Source organism: Crocuta crocuta, unplaced genomic scaffold (genome assembly GCF_008692635.1).
Source record: "Crocuta crocuta isolate KB4526 unplaced genomic scaffold, BGI_CrCroc_1.0 scaffold1599, whole genome shotgun sequence".
Taxonomy (NCBI): domain Eukaryota; kingdom Metazoa; phylum Chordata; class Mammalia; order Carnivora; family Hyaenidae; genus Crocuta; species Crocuta crocuta.
Window position 1 is genome coordinate 76969 of NW_027531456.1, and position 22616 is coordinate 99584.

General features: G+C 37.4%; 1 pseudogene; it reads left to right on the forward strand.

The window, feature by feature from the left end:
* LOC144238344 (transmembrane protein 184C pseudogene) overlaps nucleotides 1-19204 on the forward strand; it is a 29338-nt pseudogene extending 10134 nt beyond the window's left edge.
* Nucleotides 19205-22616: the final 3412 nt, after the last annotated feature.

Below are 22616 nucleotides of genomic sequence, written 5' to 3' on the forward strand. Positions count from 1 at the left end.
AGAAACTAGCTGGATTTGTTTCTCTAGGTCATCTGAAAGATCTCAGTTGGAAATATTATTTCAGGAGTGTACAGCATAATTGAAGCCAATGGTGTGAACAAGGTTACTTCCAGAGAAAATATAGAGAAAAGGGCTTGGAACTGATGTTGAAGGAACACCACACTCTTCCTTACTTTGTGAAGTGTTCTAAAACTATGGTTTTTGTTTGTTTTAATTTTTTAGTGTTTATTTATTTTTGATAGAGAGAGAGACAGAGCATGAGTTAGGGAGGGGCAGAGAGAGAGAGAGAGAGAGAGAGACAGAATCTCAAGCAGGCTCCAGGCTCTGAACTATCAGCACAGAGCCTGAAGCAGGGCTCAAACTCATGAACCACGATATCATGACCTGAGCCAAAGTCAGATGCTTAACCGACTGAGCCACTGAGGTGCCTCTAAAACTGTCTGTTTTTAAACTGGCAATGCTACACAAAGGGAAACAAAGAATATTTCATGCAGACTTTGAACAAACATTGTTGCTTAGCTTTGAAGGATGAGTATTCTTTCTCTACCTGTGAAGATGGGAAATTAACTCTAGAGGAAAGAGCATGAACAAAGGCACAGACGCATCAAATGAAATGGTTATTTGAAGAATAACAAGCAAATTTTCTATTGCAGCAATATAAAGATTAGTGGGAAAAGCCACAACAATAAGCTGAGACCAAATATGGGAAAATTTAATACATGCACAATAGGGATTTGTTGAAGAAAAGTAATAAGAAAAGTAATAGCCATATTTAAATTTCAGGAAAAAGATTCTAATGTTATTAGGAGGGATTGATTGAAAGTAAGATTTTGGTTTTTATTTCCTTGTGTTGGGATAATCTCAAGATATTAAACTATTTTTTTTGTATTTTCTTATTTCTTTTTAACTTCCCTTTTCCCTAATTCATGCAATGCCTTTCATTGCCTTGGGAAACAACAGAAAATTCAAACCATGGCTTTTGAATTTTAAAAACTTATTTGAGTTAAAGAAATCTGAGATGTTGAGTCAACTCTAAAAAAATTGAAACTTCAAGTTTATGTTACAAATGAAAGATCTGGAATAAGATTCCACAGTCTAGGGAAAGGGAGAAAATAAAAAGCTAAACAAGAGAGTGAGATGCTAATGGATACCTAGAAAATTACCCTGTGGAATACTTTCCACTAGATGAAATCTGATGATTTAGGAGTATAAACTTCAGAAGAGTTTGGGGAATAAGAGAGCAGAAATGTTCTATGTCTCCCTTTCTGATATGTCTTTCCATGTTTTCTAACCCCAGGAGGAAATAGGAGCATAAAAGAAAGATAGCTGCATTTGAAGCCTAAAACAGTAGGTTTCCTACAGCCTCAGAGTTTCCTGTTGTTCTACAAGATGTGTGAAGGGCCACATGTAATCCATGTTTTCAAGAAGAACAAGAAAGTAACTAATCAGTCTTTGTGACAGGTATGAGAAGGACATAACAGTGATATTCATGTACCATGACCAGGTTGACAGTAGTGGAGACATACCAACATACATAGATAATGATGACAGAGAAAATGATGATTTACAAAAAGAAAAACATAAGGAGAGAGATAGGGACTCTGAGATGACTGAGGAAAATGAATTGTTGAGGTTATTTCTACAACTCAGCTTCATGGAACCAGAAATAAGAATTTTAGTTCAGATATAGAGAAAAAAATGACATACAACTCACCAAAGTTTATAAACTGAGTATACCTACTACATTTTGGTCTCCAATATACAAATCAGGGTTAGAATACTAAACATTCAAAAGTTTTCAGCAAATTATACAAGGTCTGTATTTTAAAAACACAGTATAGGAAACAGAAAACAGAAGTGGACAATAGTTCCTTTATTCACATATAATCACCATCAACTTTGTGATATATTTAAATCAAGTCCATTACTTTCCATAAAGCATATATTTTACATTTGGCACTAATTGTCAACATCTTTCTATGATGTTAAATATTCCATAAAACACGACTTAAGTGACAAAAAATATTTCACCACGGGAATATAAGTAAATTATTTTATTATTTCCTTGGTGGTGAACATTTAGGTCAATTCTTTTACTTTTGGAAATACAAATAATTTTGTTTAATATCTTTATACATAGATTTGTGTGGCCATTGTGATCAGCATCTCTGTATATATTTTTACACGTAAAAAGTCAAAAAGTATTTTTGGATCAAGATGGAAAGTTGAAATGCTGAAATCTCCCTTTCTCAAACATAGGCAAAATGTAGTAGAAATTTTATTCACATGTATATCACTTCACTCGCAAACAATGAACGCTCTGAAGAATAGAAATGAAAATATTGAGGTTCATGAAATATTTTTCAGAAATGATGATTTCATTTACAATTTACTAAGAAAATATGTTTAAGTATAAATTTAAAATATATGTTTAGCAAAAAAGAAAAGAAACAACATATACCTGAAACAAAGTAAGGGAAAATCCAACAAAGAAAATTGGATTTATTCAAAGAAGACTAAAATGTTTTTTCATTTAAGAAAAAGAGAAAAGAAACTCAAAGAAAGTCATTGTAAATAGAGAACATAAACAACAAAAGATATAATGGATGAAATACACACAAATCTTTTATTAATCATAAGAAATGTTAAGTAACCAAATTTGCCCATTAGAAAACAGATTCTGAATTTGCATTTTTATTTTATTAAAAAAATTTAATGCTTATTTATTTTTGAGAGACAGACAGAACACGAGCAAGGAAAGAACAGAGAGTGAGGGAGACACAGAGTCTGAAACAGGCTCCAGGCTCTCAGCTGCCAGAGAGAGCAGCTATGCAGAGCCCTATGCAGGGCTCAAACTCACGAACCGTGAAATCATGACCTGAGCTGAAGTCGGACACTTAACTGACTGAGGCACTCAGGTGCCCTTGAATTTGCATTTTTAAATATAAATCATTATATTATTCATAAAGATCAAAATGAAACAAAGTGACATAGACATGTTGGATAAATAATATAACAAAAAGTATTTCAGGCAAATATTAATAGAAATAAAACTAGTAAAGCAATAATAACATCAGAAAAAATAAAATTCATAGCAAAACACATTAAAAAGTAAAATCGGGGTTTGTTCAAATTTATTAAAGGACCAGTTTACTAAGATTAACAGTCATAATCTATGGTTCCATCAAAAACAGGGAATTTTTGGGATGCCTGGGTGGCTCAGTCATTTAAACATCCAAATTCAGCTCAGGGTATTATCTCATGGTTCGTGAGTTCAGCCCAGCATCAGGCTCTGTGCTGATAGCTCAAAGCCTAGAGCCTGCTTTGGATTCTGTGTCTCCCTCTTTCTCTGCCCCTCCCCCACTCATGCTCTGTCTCTCTCAAAAATAAACTAAAATTAATAACAAAACAATTAAAAACAGGGAACTTTTTGATGTAAAATTTCAGTTTATAACAAAGGTAGAAAACTTCCAAATTCATTTTATGGTACTAACTTTTTTTTTCCTATTTACCAGGTACCCCAGGAAAAAGATAGTATTTTTCCTCTGCGTTTTATGTCTAAAAAACTACAACTCACAGGGGCATTGGAGTGGCTCAGTCAGCCAAGTGCCCGGCTCTTGATTTTGGCTCACACTTCACAAGATCAAGCCCAGCATTGGACTCTGAATTGACAGCACAGAGCCTGCTTGGGAGATCAGACCCAAAAGAGTTATTTGCAACCCTTGGTTCAAGGGACTGGAGCACGGCCATTTTTACCCCCACAACCACCAAGGCTGGACTTCAGGGAGCAGCCATGGGACCTGCGGTGGAAGCAAGACCTGCTTACACCAAACCACTCTCATTTGTTCTGGGGAGCTGCTTTTTTTTTTTTTTCACCAGAACCCAGGGCAAGACCAACATTGATGCATTGCCATGATTAACTCTAGATCAATTCATGCTATTCAGATACATCTTCCCTTATCTCATTCTTACCCCTCACCTTCACTGGACTGGGCACATTGCTAATTAAGTTGCTTAAACAGTCACATTTAATCCATTCCCTGAATGCATATTCTACACTTTCACCGCTACTTTCCTTTCTCTCTCTGGAATAATCAGACTATATAGTTTCTTTGGCTAACATTATCTTTGTTTCTTTCTCCTCACCTCCTACCATATTCTCCTCTTTCTCTCTCTAAATTAAGCCTCTGAGTCTCTCTGCCTGGTCAATTACCAATTTTGCTTTCTTCCCACCCCTGTCATTTCTCCCTTTGTATATGCTCTTCCATCAGCACTGTATATACCCAGCCCTTTATTTGTAGCTGGGGATTCCAGTTTTATGCTTTTAGACTGTACATTGTCTTATTTTTTTCCTTTTTTCCCTTTTAGTTTGCTTGTTTGTAGAATTTGTCAGTGTACTGGCGTGCTTTTGTTCCCTGTGTGTTTGTCTGTTTTCCTTTTCAGAGCTACCTCAAGATACAAGCCAATGTACACATGGTGGAGTGTCCCAAATAACACTATGAGTAGGGAAATAAAATAATGAAAGTCTCAACAAGAGAGACCAAGATACACCATTAAAAGAACACTTCCTGAATGGACAGGGATGGGACAATCCATGAGCCTTCCATAATATAGCGGTACTCACAGGTGCAGAGCACAGAACAAGCTTTTAAAATGGACGAGACAGAAAGCTAGTCAAAATGACAAGGCAGAAGAATTCTCCTCTAAAAAAATTCCAGGAAGAAGTGAAGGTAAAGAATTGCTCAAAACAGATATAAGCAGCATAACTGAAAAAAAAATTAGAACAATAGAAAATTAATCACTGAGCTTGAAAAAGGCATGAAAGATATCAGAGAAGCTATTGCTACAAAGATAAGGAGCTTAAAAATAGTTGTGATGAATTAAAAACTGCATAAATGAAGTGCATAATAAAAAAGAAGCAGTCATAGCATGGAATAAAGAGGCAGAGAGAGAATAGGTGAGTTAGAAGACACAATTATAGAAAATGAGGAAGCCGAGAAAAAGAGAGATAAATTGATCCAGGAGGACGAAAGAAGATTTCGAGAGCTAAGGGATCAAATCAACCGGAACAATATCCCTATCATAGAATTTCCAGAAGAGGAAGAAAGACAGAAAGGCGCTGAAGGAGTCCTTGAACAAATTATAGCTAAGAACTTTCCCAATCTGGGGAAGGAAACAGACATTGAAATCCAAGAGGCACAGAGAACTCCTCTCAGATGTAACTTGAATCGATCCTCTGAACAACATAACATAGTGAAATTGGCAAAATATAAAGACAAAGAGAGAATTATGAAAGCAGCTAGGGATAAAAGAGCCCTAACATGCAAAGGGAGACCTATCAGAGTGGTGACAGACCTATCTACTGAAACTTGGCAGGCCAGAAAGGAATGGCAGGAGATCTTCAATGTGATGAACAGAAAAAATATGCAGCCAAGAATCCTCTATCCAGCAAGCCTGTCATTCAGAATAGAAGGAAAGATAAAGGTTGTCCAAAATAAACAAAAAATGAAAGAATTCATCACCACCAAACCAGCCCTACAAGAAATCTTAAGGGGGACTCTATGAAGGAAATGTTGCAAGGAACACAAGGTACTAGAGACACCACTACAAGTATGAATCCTATAGAGAATACAATGACTCTAAACCAATATCTGTCAGTAATAAGACTGAATGTAAATAGACTAAATACTCCTATTAAAAGACATAGGGTATCAGAATGATTAAAAGATAAGATCCATCTATTTGCTGTCTACAAGAGACTCATTTTATACCAGAGGAGATCTTCTTATTGAAAGTAAGGGGATGGAGAAATATATATCATGCTACTGAAAGTCAAAAGAGAGCTGGAGTGGCCATACTTATATCAGAAAAACTGGCTTTTGAAGTAAAGCAATAGCAAGAGATAAAGAGGGCATGAAATAACAATCACAGGGTATATTCATCAGGAAGTGCTAACAATTATGTCTACTCACTGAATTCGGGAGAACCCAAACAAACAAACAAAAAAAAAACAATTAATCATAAACAGAAACAATCGCATGGATAACAATGTGTTAATAGGAGGGGACGTTAATATTCCACTTACAGCAATGGATAGATCAACCAAACACCAAAATCACTAAAGAAACAATGGAATTGAATGACACATTGGACCTGATGGATTTGACAGATAGATTTAGAACTGTACATCCTATGGAATTCATTCATTTCCTTCTCAAGTGTGCGTGCACATACTCCAACATAGATCACATACTGGGACATAAAGCAGCTCTCTTGATATAAAAGAATTGATATCATACCATGCACACTTTCAGATCACAATGCTATGAAACTTGAAATCAATCACAGGAAAAGTCTGGAAAACCTCCAAACACAAGGAGGTTAAAGAACACCCTACTAAAGAACGAATGTGCCAATCAGGCAATTAGAGAAGAAATTTAAAAATATATGGAAACAAATGAAAATGAAAATACAATTCAAACTCTTTGGGATGCAGCAAAATCTGTCCTAAGAGGAAAGTACATTGCACTCCAGGCCTATTTCAAGAAACTAGAAAAAGTGCAAATACAAAATCTAACGGCACACCAAAAGGAACTAGAAGCAGAGCATCAAGAGCACCCCAAACTGAGCAGAAGAAGAGAAATATCGATGATCAGAGCAGAAATAAACAATATAGAATAAAAAAAAAAACCCACACAGTTAAAGAGATCAATGAAACCAAAAGTTGGTTTTTTTAAACAAAGTAATAAAATTGATAAACCTCTAGCCAGGCTTCTCAAAAAGAAAAGAGAGAGCACCCAAACTGACAATATCATGAATGAAAATGTATTGATTACAACCAATCCCTCAGATATACAAGCAATTATCTGGGAATACTATGAAAAATTATATGCCAACAAACAGGGCAACCAAGAAGATATGTACAACTTTCTAAACAAACACACGATACTGAAACTAAAACAGTAAGAAAGAGAAAATCTGAACAAACCCATAACTAGTGAAGAAATTGAATCAGTTATCAAAAGTCTCCGAACAAATAAGATCCCTGGGCTAGAATGCTTCCTTGGGGAATTCTATTAGACAATAAAATCAGAGTTAATTCCCATTCTTCTCAAGCTATTCCAAAAAATAGAAATCGAAGGAAAACTTCCAGACTCATTCTACAAAGCCAACATCACTTTGATGCCCAATCCAGACAGAGACCCAGCAAAAACAAAAACAAAAACAAAAGAAAAAAAAAAACTACAGGCAAATATCCTTGATGAATACGGATGCCAAAATCCTCAACAAGATACTTGCAAATCGAATTCAACAGTATGTAAAAAGAATGATCCACCATGATCAAGTGGGATTCATTCCTGGGTTACAGGACTGGTTCAATATTCGAAAATCAATCAATGTGATACATCACATTAACAAAAGTAAAGATAAAATTCATTTGATCCTCTTGAAAGATGCAGAAAAAGCATTTGAGTAAATACAGCATCGTTTCCTACTAACCCTCGAAAAAGTCGAGATAGAAGGAACTTACTTAAACACCAAAAAAGCCATTTATGAGAAGCCCACAGCTCATATCATCCTCAATGGGTAAAAAGTGAGAGCTTTCCCCCTGAGATCAGGAACACGACAGGGATGTCCATTATCACCATTGTTGTTTAACATAGAGCTGAAGTCCTAGCACCAGCAATCAGACAACAAAAGGAAATAAAAGGCATCAGAATTGGCAAAGAAGTCAAACTTTCACTTTTCACAGATGGCATGATACTCTACATGGAAAACCCAACAGACTCCACGAGAAGCCTACTCAAACTGATCCATGAATTCAGCAAAGTTGCATGGTACAAAATCAATGTAGAGAAATCGGTTGCATTTTTATACACCAATAATGAAGCAACAGAAAGAGAAATCAAAAAACTGATCCCATTCACAATTCCACAAAAGCATAAAATACATAGTAATAATTGTAACCAAAGGTATGAGATCTGAATGATAAAAACAATAGAAAAGTTATAAATGAAATTGAAGAAGACACAAAGAAATGGAAAGATATTCCGTGCTCAAGGATAGGAAGAATCAATATTGTTAAAGTATCATTATTACCCAAAGAAATCCACACATTTAATGAAATCCCAATCAAAATTGCACCAGCATTCTTCTCAAAGCCAGAGCAAACTATCCTAAAATTTGTATGGAACCACAAAAGACCTCGAATAGCCAAAGTAAAACTGAAGAAACCCAAAATGGGAGGCATCACCATCCCAGACTTTAGCCTCTACTACAAAGCTGTCATCTTCAAGACAGTATGGTATTGGCACAAAAACAGACACATAGACCAATGGACTATAACACAGAACTCAGAATTGGACCCACATATGTATGGCCAATTAATCTTTGACAAAGCAGGGAAGAGTATCCAATGGAAAAAAGACAGTCTCTTTAACATATGGTGCTGGGAGAAAAGGACAGCAACATGCAAAAGAATGAAACTAGATCATTTTCTTACACCATACACAAAGTAAACTCAAAATGGATAAAGGACCTGAATGTGAGAAGGGAAACCATCTAAACCCTAAAGGAGAAAGCAAGAAACAACCTCTTTCACCTCAACCACAGCAATTTCTTACTTGACACACCCCCAAAAGCAAGGGAATTAAGGGCAAAAATGAACTATTGGGACCTCATCTAGATAAAAAACTTCTGCCTGGCAAAGGAAACAATCGATGGAATGGGAAAAGATATTTGAAAATGACATATCAGATAAAGGGCTAGTCTCCAAAATCTATAAGGAACTCATCAAACTCCACACCTGCAAAACAAATAATCCCTTGAAGAAATGGGCAGAAGATATGAACAGACACTTCTCCAAAGAGGACATCCAGATGGCCAACAGACAAATGAAACGATGCTCAGCATCCCTCATCATCAAGGAAACAAGTCAAAACCACACTGAGATACCACCTCACGTCGGTCAGAGTGGCTAAAATGAACAAATCAGGAGACTGTATGTGCTGGCGAGGATGTGGAGAAACGGGAACCCTCCTACACTGTTGGTGGGAATGCAAACTGGTGCAGCCAGCTGCTCTGGAAAACAGTGTGGAAGTTCCTCAAAGAATTAACAATAGAACTCCCCTATAACCCAGAAATAGCATTGCTAGGAATTTATCCATGGGATACAGGAGTGCTGATGCATACAGGAACATATACCCATAGCAGCCCTTTCAACAATAGTGAAATCATGGAAAGAGCCTAAGTGTCCATCAACTGACGAATGGATTAAGATGATGTGGTTCATCTATACAATTGGAATACTACATGGCAATGAGAAAGAATGAGATCTGGCCTTTTGTAGCAATATACATGGAACTCGAGGGTGTTATGCTGAGTGAAATAAGTCAGGCAGAGAAAGACAGATACCATATGTTTGCACTTATAAGTGGAATAGGAGAAATTTATCATAGGTCCATGGGGGAGGAGAAGGCAAAAACTAGTTGGGGAGAGGGAGGGAGGCAAACCATGAAAGACTCTTGAATACTGAGAACAAACTGAGAGATGATGGGGGTGGGGGAAAGGGTACGGGGATGATGGGCATGGTGGAGAGCACTTATTGGGATGAGCACTGGGTGTTATATGGAAACCAATTTGACAATAAACTGTGAAAGGAAAAAAAGACTTTCAGTTACCTGCAGCCAAAAGCATCAAAAAGTTGCACTCTGTCCCTATGCCAAGTTCTCTCCTTTTTTGTTAGAAATTATTTGTTATCTATTATAGTTATTTCAAATTGAACTTTAGAACATCTGTCCCATAAAAACTAAATTCACTTGTAATTTCTGTAAAATTATGAAGTATTTGTAGACAATTGCCTCATTACAACACATAAGTTTTCCATCAGTAATCATAGTTTTTCATTCAGTTTTCATGTGGCCCTTTTCGCTCCTGAATACGATTTTATTTTTGCTGTAAAGGACTTGAACATTTCCCATTAAGTTTATACTTGGTCATTTCTGTTTTGTTGCTATTGATGAATGGCATTATTTCCCTAATGTGAGTACTGATCGATAATTACTAAAATTAAGAGCAATTAACTGTCTATTTCAAGGATCAATAAATTACATCCTTTGAGCCAAATCTGACCTACAGTGTGTTTTTGTAAATACACCTACATTAGCACACATCCAGACTCCTTTATTCACTTATAGTCTAGGTGCTTTCACAGTACAAAAGCACAATTGAAAAATTGCAAAAGAGATCTTGTGGTCCTCAAAGCCTAAATTAGTTACTATATGTTCCATTAAAGAAAATTTTTCTGGCTTCTGGTCTACTTAAGTGAACTCTTCTTAGCTTCAAACATTTTTCAGTTCCTGACAGGAGAAGATGGTGATGGAATTGCAGAACTCTAGATTCACTTTTTTCCATGAATACAACTAGTTAACTCTCAAATCATCCTAAATATCCCAGAAATCAACCTGAAGACAGACAGAACAAATCCCACAACTAAAGGGAAAGAAGATGCCACATTGAATAATGTAGGAAATGTGAGAAGAGCTTTGTGGGGGGATGGATGGTACTGTGGAGGGGAAGAAGCCATTGTCATAGAGAAAGATTAGAGAGAGGAGAACAAAAGGGGACACACAAGGAGAAAGTTTCCCCAAAGCCTCTGGGTTGGAACACCAGATGGACTGAATTTCACAAGCTCTTTCAAACTACAGGGCTTAAATCTTGGAGTCTTAAAAGTCATCCAGCTTGGCAGCATAGTGCCCAAAGGCCACTGCAGTGCTCCAAGAAAGAAGGCATGTAAATAACCTAGCAGCATACAGTGTGGAAACGGTGATCTAAAGAGTGCCTGGGGAACACAGTGGGAAGATTCTTTGCTCTTCTGACATGTCCTAAGAAGGAGCATTCACAGAGACACCTCTCTATGATAAAAGGATCTGGACAGTGCCATTTTTCTCTCCTGTCCTATAGCATAAATACAGAACCACCTGCAGGAAGCAGCACAGCACCCATACTAGCTGTTGTATTTGCTTACACCAAGACCAACCCACTGCACTCTGGTGGTATTGCCTTTGTCAGAAAAGCATGGCAGGCCTCTCCCTCAGAAGACCACCACAAACGTCTTCCCACCCCACATCTCCTGACCAGGCAGTTTTTCAGGTCCTCAGTTCTGAAGCTGGTGTCAGGTCTCATGTCACAAGCAGACCAGAGCACACCTATTTAAAACTCACCACATTTGGGGCGCTTGGGTGTCTCAGTCAGTTGAGTGACCAACTTAACTCAGGTCATGATTTCGTCTTTTGTGGGTTCAGGCCCCACATCGGGCTCTGTGCTGACAGCTAGCTCAGAGCCTGGAGCCTGCTTCAGATTCTGTGTCTCACCCCCTCCTGATCCCTCCCCCATTCATGCTTTGTCTCTCTCTGTCTCTCAATAATTAATAAATGTTTAAAAATATGTAAAATAAATAAAAAAATAAAACTCACCACATTAATTTCAGGACCAAACACTGTTCAAATCAAATAAGGGCAGACTCTATAGATGAATGGCCCAAAGGATAGAGCAACCAGGACACAACGACAGAGTAAATGTAGCACACCCTGGAGATACTCCCTGAAGCACCAGACCATGGGAACTACATGACCATGTTTTCATAATGCCATTACTTTCAAGAGCAGGAAGCATAACTGGCTCTTGTAATATACAGAAGGCAGAGCCCTAAACAAAATGTGAAGATTCAGGAATTTATCCCAAATGAAAGAACAAGATAAAGCCATAGCCAGAGATTTAAAAGAAACAGATTTAAGTAATATGTCTGATGGAGAATTTAAAGCAACAATCTTGAAAGACAAATATCATATGTTTGCACGTATAGGAGGATTAGGAGGAACTTGACGGAGGAACAAGGGGGAGAAGAAGGGCGGAAATGGTGGGGGAAAGGGAGAGAGGCAAACCATGAGAGACTCTTGAATGCTGACAAAAACTGAGGACTGATGGATGTGGGGGGGAGGGGGGGATGGGAATGGAGGAGGGCACTTGTGGGGATGAGCACTGAGTGTTATGTGGAAACTAATTTGACAATAAACTATTTGTAAAAAAAAAAACTAAAGTACATTTAGCTCAAACACACAAAAAAAGAAAAAGAAAAAGAAAAATAAAGCAACAATCCTAAGAATACTCACTGGGCTTGAGATGAGAAGATATCAGGAAGACACATACCACAGAGATGGAAGAATTAAAAAAGAATCAGAGATGAACAGTGCAATAAATGAGATTGGAAACACACTTGATACAATGAACACCAGGCTAGAAGCAATAGAGAAATGAATTAATAACCTAGATGGCAAAGTAATGGAAAACAATGAAGCTGAACAAAAGAGAGTAAGAAGAAGTATGCATCATGAGAATAGATTTAAGGAACTCAGAGACTTCATTAAAAAAATAACAATAACATTTGTATTATAGGAGTCCCAAAAGAAGAGAGAGAAAATAGGGCAGCGAAATTATTTCAAGGAATAATAGCAGAAAACAGTGAATCTAGGGAAGGAAACAGACACCCACAGAGGACTCCCACTAAAATCAACAAACGCACGCCAACACCAAGAAATATTGAAATTAAATTTGGAAACTATAGTAATAAGGAAGATAATCATAGAAACAGAAAGACATTAATGCAACAATCTGCATAACTTGATCCACGAAACTCATCAGGTACAAGGTGCAGAGACGTTAATTGGGTGAGACAAAAGCTGCCGAGGGTAGGGAGCTATTTCTGCCAAGAAAGGACAGAGAGAGAGAAAGGAAGGACGGGAGTGTGGCACATCAGAATCATGCAAGAAAACCACTTGCCCAGAAATTACCTAGAGAGAAAGAGAGAAATAGTGAAAACATTCACAGAAGAGTGAACAAGAAATCTGTTCCCCAAGATCATTGATAGGGAGAAAGGAGAGGGTTTCAATACCACCAGGATTCTATAAACAGTGGAGGGCCATTGTATCATAAAAGTCCCAGAAAATGAAGAGAGAGAAAAGGGGGTAGAAGGTTTTGTGGGCAAATTATAGCTGAAAACGTTCCTAATCTGGGGAAAGACACAGACATCAAAATCCAAGAAACACAGAGAAGTCCCATCACAAAACTGACCATCACCAAGGTATATCATAGTCAAATTCAAAAAATACACTGACAAGAAAAGAATTATGAAAGCAGCAACAGAAGTCCTTAACCTATAAGGGAAAACATATCAGATTCCCAGCAGAGCTATCCACAGAAACGTGGCAGGCCGGAAAGGAGTGGCAGGATATATTCAACACGCTGAATAAGGAAAAATATGCAGCCAAGAATTCTTTATCCAGAAATTCTGTCATTCAAAATAGAAGGGTAGATAAATAGCTCCCCAAACAAAACTAAAGGGGTTTGTGAGCACTAAATCAGCCCTAAAAGAAATTTTAATGGGGACTCTCTGAAGGGAGAAAAGAGAAAATAAAACAAAAAGGACCAAGCACAACAAAAACTAGAAACAACCAGAGAACATCACCAGAAACACCAAATCTACAAGCAATACAATGGCACTAAATTCATATCTTTCTGTGCTCACTCTAAATGTAAATGGACTAAATACCCTAATCAGACATAGGGTATCAGAATGGCTAAGAAAATAAGAAACATATCTATGCTGCTTACAAGAGACTCATTTTAGACCTAAAGACACCTGTAGATGGAAGGTAAAGGGATGGAGAATCATCTATCATGCTAAGGTCATCAAAAGAAATCTGGCATGGCCATACTTATATCAGGCAAACTAGACTTTAAATTAAAGAATGTAAAAAGAGATTAAGGGCATTATATCATAATTAAGGGGTCTATCCACCAAGAAGATCTAACAATTATAAATATTTATGCCCCCAACGTGAAACACAAACATTAACTTTTTGCAGACCACATGATTCTCTAAATAGAAAACCCGACAGACTCCACCAGAAGCATACTAGAACTGATCCATGAATTCAGCAAAGTTGCAGGATACAAAATCAACTTACAGAAATCGGTAGCATTTTTATACAAAGCTGTCATCATCAAGACAGTATGGTATTGGCACAAAAACAGACACATAGACCAATGGAATAGAATTGAGAACTCAGAATTGGACCCAAAAGTATACAGCCAACTAAACTTTGACAAAGCAGGAAAGAGTATCCAGTGGAAGAAAGACATATTCTTCAACAGATGGTGCTGGGAGAACTGGACAGCAACATGCAGAAAAATTAAACTAGATCATTTTCTCACACCATACACAAAGATAAACTCAAAATGGATACAGGACCTGAACGTTAGACAAGAAACCATCAAAACCCTAGAGGAGAAAGCAGGAAACAACCTCCTTGACCTCAACCGCAGCTATTTCTTACTTGACCCATCCCCAAAAGCAAAAGAATCAAGAGCAAAAATGAATTATTGCGACCTCATCAAGATTATAAACTTCTGTATGACAAAGGAAACAATCCATAAAACTAATAGGCAACCGATAGAATGGGAAAAGATAGTTGCAAATGACATAACAGATAAAGGGCTAGTATCCAAAATCTATAAGGAACTCATCAAACTCCGCACCCGAAAAACAAATAATCCAGCGAAGTCAAAACATGGAAAGAGACTAAGTGTTCATTAACGGACGAATGGATCAAGAAGATGTGGTTTGTACAATGGAATACTACATGGCAATGAGAAAGAATGAAATCTGGCCATGTGTAGCAACATGGATAGGACTTGTGGGTGTTATGCTGAGCGAAATAAGTCAGGCAGAGAAGGACAGATACCATATGTTTGCACGTATAGGAGGATTAGGAGGAACTTAATGGAGGACTGTGGGGGAGAAGAAGGGGGAAAATGGGGGGAAAGGGATGGATGCAAACCATGAGAGACTCTTAAATGTTGAGAACAAACTGAGGACTGATGGGTATGAGGGTCAGGGGAAGGGGGTTGATGGGCATGGACAAGGGCACTTGTGGGGATGAGCACTGGGTGTTGTATGGAAACCATCATGACAATAAACTAGGTTAAAAAGAGAAAATCTCCAGAAATAGCAACAAACAAGAAATGAAATGTAAATAAATTCATATGCCTCATAAGTTATTATGAATGCCCGTTGACTCAAAACTCCAATCAAAAGACATACAATGTCAGAATGAATAAAAAGTAAGACCCATCTATATGCTGCCTATAAGAGATTCCTTTTAGACCTAAAGACACCTGCAGATTGAAAATGAGGGGATGGAGAAAAATTTATCACGCAAATAGATGTCAAAAGAAAATCAGGATAGCAATACTTATATCAGACAATCAAGACTTTATTTTTTAATGTTTTATTTCTGAGAGAGAGAGACAGCATGAGCAGAGGAGGGTCAGAGAGAGACACACACACACAGAATTGGACACAGGCTCCAGGCTCTTAGCTAGCTGTAAGCACAGAGCTCGACGCGGGGCTCAAACCCATGAACCATGAGATCATGACCTGAGCCGAAGTCGGACACTTAACCCACTGAGCCACTCAGGCGCCTCCAGGCAAACAAGACTTTAAAGCAAAGACTGTAAAAAGAGATAAAGAAGGACATTATATAATCATAAATGGGACAATCAAGAAGATATTTCATTTGAAAATATTTATACACCCTACATAAAGGACCTAAATATGTAAAACAGTTAATAACAAACATAAAGTAACTAATTGATAATAACACAATAATAGTAGCGGACTTAACCACTATACTTACATCAATGGACACATCATGTAAACAGAATATAAACAAGGAAACAATGGCTTTGAATGACACACTGGAAAAGAATGATTTAACAGCTGTATTCAGATCATTCCATCCTAAAGCAGCAGAATACATCATATTCTCTTCAAGTCCACATGGGACATTCTCCAAAATAGATCAAATACTAAGTCATCAAACAGGCTTCAATAAATACAAAAAGATTGAAGTCATACTATGCAAATTTTCTGAATGTAATACTATGAAATTGGGAGTCAACCACAGAAAAAATGTAGAGAATCACAAATACATGGAAGGTTAACAAAATGCTACTAAATAATGAATGGGTTAAACAAGAAATAAACTAATTTTAAAAAAATACATAGAAACAAGTGAAACTGAAAACACAGTGGTATAAAACTTTCAGATGCAGCAAAAGTGGTCATCATATGGAAATTATTGCAATACAGGTCTACCTCAATAAACAAGAAAAATCTCAAATACACAACCCAAACTTATAACGAGCTAGAAAAAGAACATCAAATGAAGCCTAAAGACAGGAGAAAGAAATATTAAAATTTAGAGAAGAAATAAATGATATAAAAAGTAAAAAATCAACAGACCAGATCAATAAAACCAGGGTCTGTTTCTGTGGAAAAGTTAATAAAATTGATAAACCTCCAGAAAGACTTATCAAAAAGAAAATAGAAATAACCCAAAGAAATAAAATCACAAATGAGAAAAGAGAAACAACAACCAACACCACAGAAATACAATTATGAGAGAATATTGTATATAACCATGAAAACTGAAACAGAGAGAAATAGAAAACTTGAACAGGCTGATAATCAGCAAAGAAGTTAAATCAGTAAACAACAAACAAAATACACAGAGGTCCAGGGCCAGACAGCTTCATAGGCTATTCCTACCAAACAGTTAAAGAAGAGTTAATAACTATTCTACTCAATGTATTGCAAAAAGTACACCAGGAAGTTACCCTAAATTTATCCTATGATGCTAGCATGAACNCATTTCTTCACTGGGTTGTTTGTTTTCCGGGTGTGGAGTTTGGTGAGTTACTTATAGATTTTGGATATTAGCCCTTTATCTGATATATCATTTGCAACTATCTTTTCCCATTCCGTCAGTTGCCTATTAGTTTTATGGATTGTTTCCTTTGCCATGCAGAGGCTTTTAATCTTGAGGTCCCAATAGTTTATTTTTGCTCTTGATTCCCTTGCTTTTGGGGATGAGACACAAAAATTCTTAATAAAATACTAGCAAACTGACTCCCACAATGCATTAAGAAATTCATTACGCAAATAAAGTGGGATTATTCCTGGATTACAAAGATGGTTCAACATTTGTAAATATATCAATGATATACATCACATCAATAACAGAAAGGATAAAAATTATATGATCACTTATATATATGCAGGAAAAGCATGTGTTAAATTACAACACTGTTTCACCATAAAAGTAGGTTTAGAGGGAGTATACCTCAACATAATTACGTACATATATGAAAATTTCACAGCTAATATTATCCTAAAGGGGAAAACTGAAAACTTTACCTCTATGGTCAGGAACAAAACAGTGATGTCCATTCTCACCACTTTTATTCAACATGGCAAAGGAAGACCTAGCCACAGAAATCAGAAAATAAAAATAAATAAAAACCATCCAAATTGGCAAAGAAGAAGTCATATGTGCCCTATGTGCAAATGATATAATGCTCTACATAGAAAACCTGAAATATTCCACCAAAAAAACTGCTAGAACTAATACAAAATTCAGTAATATTACAGGATACAAAATCAGTGTATAGAAATCTGTCCCATTTCTGTAAATACATCATGGAAAAAGAATAAACCTGGATCACTTTCTTACACCATACATAAAAATAAATTCAAAATGGATTAAAGACATAAACATGAGATCTGATACCATAAAAATCCTGGAGAAGAATATAGGTAGTAACTTCTTTGATATTGGCTATAGAAAATTCTTTCTAGATATAGCTCATGAGATATTTACCTAAAGAATTAAAAAATACTAATTCTACGGGACACGTGCACCCCGATGTTTATGGCAACATTATGTATGTTTAATTAAACATTCTGCCTCCACTTCTGGATGTAATCTCTATAGGTGAAAAATATACCTGAAATTGAATTCATGGACTTGGATTATACTGCTGACTTTTAAAACTGTGTAGTTTGTCTATTATATGCAAGTGATTCAATAGATGACAAAATTATGTCAAGCAAGAAACAATATCTAAATATTACAAATGAATCACTTTTGCAAACTAAATGAAAAACCAAATATGTATTCTGATATAATTTCATAAAACTATAACTATATAATGTCATGTTACTCCGAAATGAAAATTGTTGAACCAACAACATCATTTTAACAAATGCTGACCCACTTCAGAAGTATCTTAAAAAGTTACAAAAACAAGATCTTGTTTTGTTTTTGTTTAATAAATCATTTATTTAGCTGTGTTTTAAAAGTATACTTCAGCAATACTGGATGCATAAATAGTAGCCCTTCTCTTTTGTCCTTTAGACAAAGTGTCCATATTAATCAAATATAGTATATTGTAGTAAAAATAGCAAAAACAGGGGCGCCTGGGTGGCTTAGTCGGTTGAGCGTCCGACTTTCGCTTAGGTCATGATCTCGCGGTTCGTGGGTTCGAGCCCCGCGTCGGGCTCTGTGCTGACTGCCAGCTCAGAGCCTGGAGCCTCTTTCAGAGTCTGTGTCTCCCTCTCTCTCTGACCCTCCCCTGCTCACGCTGTCTCTCTCTCTCTCCTAGAAATAAAATAAAACTATTTAAAAAATAGCAAAAACATTAAAAAAATAGAACTGAGTGCATCAAAAATAAAAATTAGCAGATTTTCTTTAATACTAATATATTAGTGGAGGGAGGGGCAAGATGGCGGAGAAGTAGGGAGCTCTGTACATTGCACTCGCCCCCATATCTCACACGGAAAAGATCTGAAGTCATAGGAAACCTTACGGAACCCAAGAGACTGGGAGGAAAAGGACACAGAATCCACTGAGAAAGCCTCCTAACGTGAGTGCAAACTGGGGAAGATAAAATCGGGCCTGGATAGGAGACTAGAGGGACGGGGGCGATCCTTGTCTCCGGGGAGTGAGAGGGGAAAAAGAGAGAGTCCGAAACTGCTCAAGATATAGTCCCTGTCGCTGGGAAACAGAAAAACCTCTGCTCGGGTCACAGACGGACTGTGTGCGACAAATCACTGAGCACCAGGTCCCCGTGCGCCAACTCGTCCGGAGGGACCACGCACGTGCACCGCTCCATTGTGCTCCTGGCTGGCTGGACCACTAGAGAGGCTGCGCACCACCGGTCCTTTGTATTCCTGGCTGGCTGGACACCTAGAGGAACCAAGCGCATACCGGGCCTCCGCGCTCCTGGCAGACTGGACCTCTAGAGGGAAGGTGAGGGGCTTAAAAATGGGAGATTTGCCTGCAAGTTCATGTTTCGGGTGACGAGACACAGAACGACCTGGTTTCCAACTCTCCAGCAAGTCCAGCGCGTCCCCCAGGCAAACCCCCGTCCTTGCTCACCAACCCGACTTGGAGGAGAACGGAGCAGTAATTCTGGCTCCATCCCAAGGCCTAGGAAAGAGGCTTGGAATTGCCCCGAGGAGATCGCCTGCAAGGTTGTGTCTACGGCAATTTCAGTGGGGCGCGCGGACTGGGATTTGGAAACTAGGCCTGCCCTGGGTTAAAGAGCGCAACCCACTTTGGCTGCGCCCCCGGCACGGGAAGTTTACACATCCAAAAAAGCAAGGTGCAGTGCTTGGTTCAAGAAGGGACTGGAGCGCCACCCCTCTCCTCCCCACAACCGCCAAGGCAGAACTCCCGCCTGATGCATTGGATCACACCACGCCCATCCCTGCTAGAGAGCTGCCCTCCTCCCTTTTGTTCTTTCTTTTTCTTTTTATCTCAGAACACTGACCTGATTAACTCTAGTCACCGGCTTCCTTAAACTGTCAGATCTAGTCCATTCTGTAGATGTAAATTCTACAACTACCGACCTTTTCATCTCTTTCCCTCAGGACTATATAGTTTCTCTGGATAATACCAGCTCCGTCTCTCCCCTATCCAACCATATTCCACCCATTAGCTCTCTGAAAAAAGCTTCTTACCGCTTCTGCCTGTTCATTCTATTTCCAATTTTGCCTCATCCCCACCCTGTCTTCTCTCTCTTTCTCTATACTCTTCAATCAGCTCTGCATACACCCGGCTATTTAATTGTAGCTGAGAAATCCGGTTATATGCTTTAAACCATTCTTTGTCCATCGGTTTTCTTCTTTTTTCCTTTTCTTTTCTTCTTTTTGACCTTTTTATGTATTTTTTTATTTTCGATTATTCGCCTTCCCTTCTTCGTCCATTCTCTTAACTTTTTCGTTTTCCTTCTCGGTTTCCATGTTAGTTGGATTTGTCTGTGCATTTGTGTGCTCTGCGCATTGTGTGTTTGTCTATCTATTTTCTTCTCCAGGGGTACCTCAGGAAAGAAGACGAAGTACACATGGGGGAGAGGAAAATAAAATAACCAAGGTCGCAACAAGAGAGACCAAGAGANAAAGACATAGGGTAGCTGAATGGGTAAACAAAAATCCAAATCCATCTATATGCTGTCTATAACAAAGTCATTTTAGACTGGAAGATATCTTCAGAATAAAAGTAAGGGGATAGAGAAATATATATCATGTTACTGGAAATCAAAAGAATGCCGGAGTAGCTATACTTATATCAGGCAAACCGGACTTTAAATTAAAGACAATAACAAGAGATGAAGAAGGGCATTACATAATAATTACAGGGTCTATCCATCAGGNGAAATACAAGCAATTATCAGGGAATACTATGAAGAATTATATGCCAACAAATTGGACAACTTAGAAGAAATGGAGAAATTCCTAAACAGACACTCACTATCAAAATTCACACGGGAAGAGATAGGAATACTGAACAGACCCATAGCTAGTGAAGAAATCGAATCAGCTATCAAAAATCTCCCATAAATAAGAGTTCTGGACCTGATGGCTTTCCTGGGGAATTCTACCAGATGTTTAAAACAGAATTAATACCAATTCTTCTCAAGCTATTCCAAAAAACAGAAATCGAAGGAAAACTCCCAGACTCATTTTATGAAGCCAGTATCACTCTGATTTGCAAGCCAGACCNGATGGACCTTGAAGGTGTTATGCTGAGCGAAATAAGTCAGGCAGAGAAGGAGAAATACCATATGTTTGCGTGTATAGGAGGATTAGGAGGAACTTAATGGAGGACCATGAGGGAGGAGAAGGGGGGAAATGGTGGGGGAAAGGGAGAGACGCAAACCGTAAGAGACTGTTGAATGATGAGAACATATTGAGGACTGATGGGTGTGGGGGGGAGGGGGGAGATGGGCATGGAGGAGGGCACTTGTGGGGATGAGCACTGGGTGTTATATGGAAACCAATTTGACAATAAACTATTTGTAAAAGATAAAAAATAAAAAATAAAATAAAATGGTTACAAACAAATAAACTAAGAAAAATACTAATATATTAGTTAAACTCTACCAATTAATAAACATGCACTCTGATGTTATAGGAAATCAAACTGGGCCTAAATGTCATGTACATGTCAATAACAGAATTTGATAAAGAATCATGTACACTGAGGATGTCAACAGAATGCTATATTTTTTTGAAAATCTGTTTAGAGAAAGGTTTACCCATTAAACTGAGAATATGAACTGTATATTTTTGTATATTTTATTCATTTTGTATTTTGTGTACCTTATTTGATTTTTTAATGAACTATCTGGTTCCTTGTGAAATATTCCATACACTCATTAAATGAATGGCTTAATAGGTCCAAAATAACTAGTGGAGAAAACAAAGTTTTAGTTAAATTGGTGGTATGCAAGTGTATGGTGATACATTATAAAATTACCATGCCCACCAACCAGATTATATATCATTGAATCAGATGTCTGTTGATGAACTATTTGATTGAAATCCCAAAGTTATTGTGGCTATGTCAACACTCCAAATGGTAGAGCCACGATAGCATGGTTTTCAACAGATCAATTTGATCCAAGCAGCCACACTATTTACATGGCAATAGAATGGGCATAAACCTAAGAACATCAATGTCGCTCTAGGCATTACCATTGTGACAGATGATACCTGATTCCTTTCTTTGAAAGGTATGTGCAAAACTATTCATTAACTTCCTTGCTTGTGAGTATAAGCTCACTTAAAACAAGCAGGTCAGTTGTATCTATGTGCATAACTTGGGCCTTAGTGGGTGATACGAAATTCTGCTGTAGGTTAATGATGGTCTTTTCTGTGTCTATTAAGTAGAGAAGATACACAATTTTAAGAAAAGTAAAATAAAATTTAATTATCATAGGTGTAAACACTACACATAACAAGGATCAGTGAAAGTATTATTTAAACCAGTGGTATTTTTGCTGTATTTGTATTGTCACTATTCAAAATGCTAACTTACTATTTGGATGTAAAGGAGCTACAATTCCTGCTTCCATCTTTGAGCTAAATATTTGTTAAACAAGAATATTTCACAATGATTTTACTAAATTAAATTGTATTATAGACTTTTCTAAAATTGTGATTTCATTTCATTTGTGGTCCCAGGAATGATATTTTAATGAAATCGTTTACCACTTTGCCATTTATAGAAATAAATGTCACAGAACTCAATAGAACCCTAAAAAGTTCTTGTCTTTGGACACTGACCACCTTACTATGCAGATTTTACAAAATAAAATAGTAACTATAGCTAAAAAAATTTGACACTTGTTTCATAGATTAAAATTTCAAA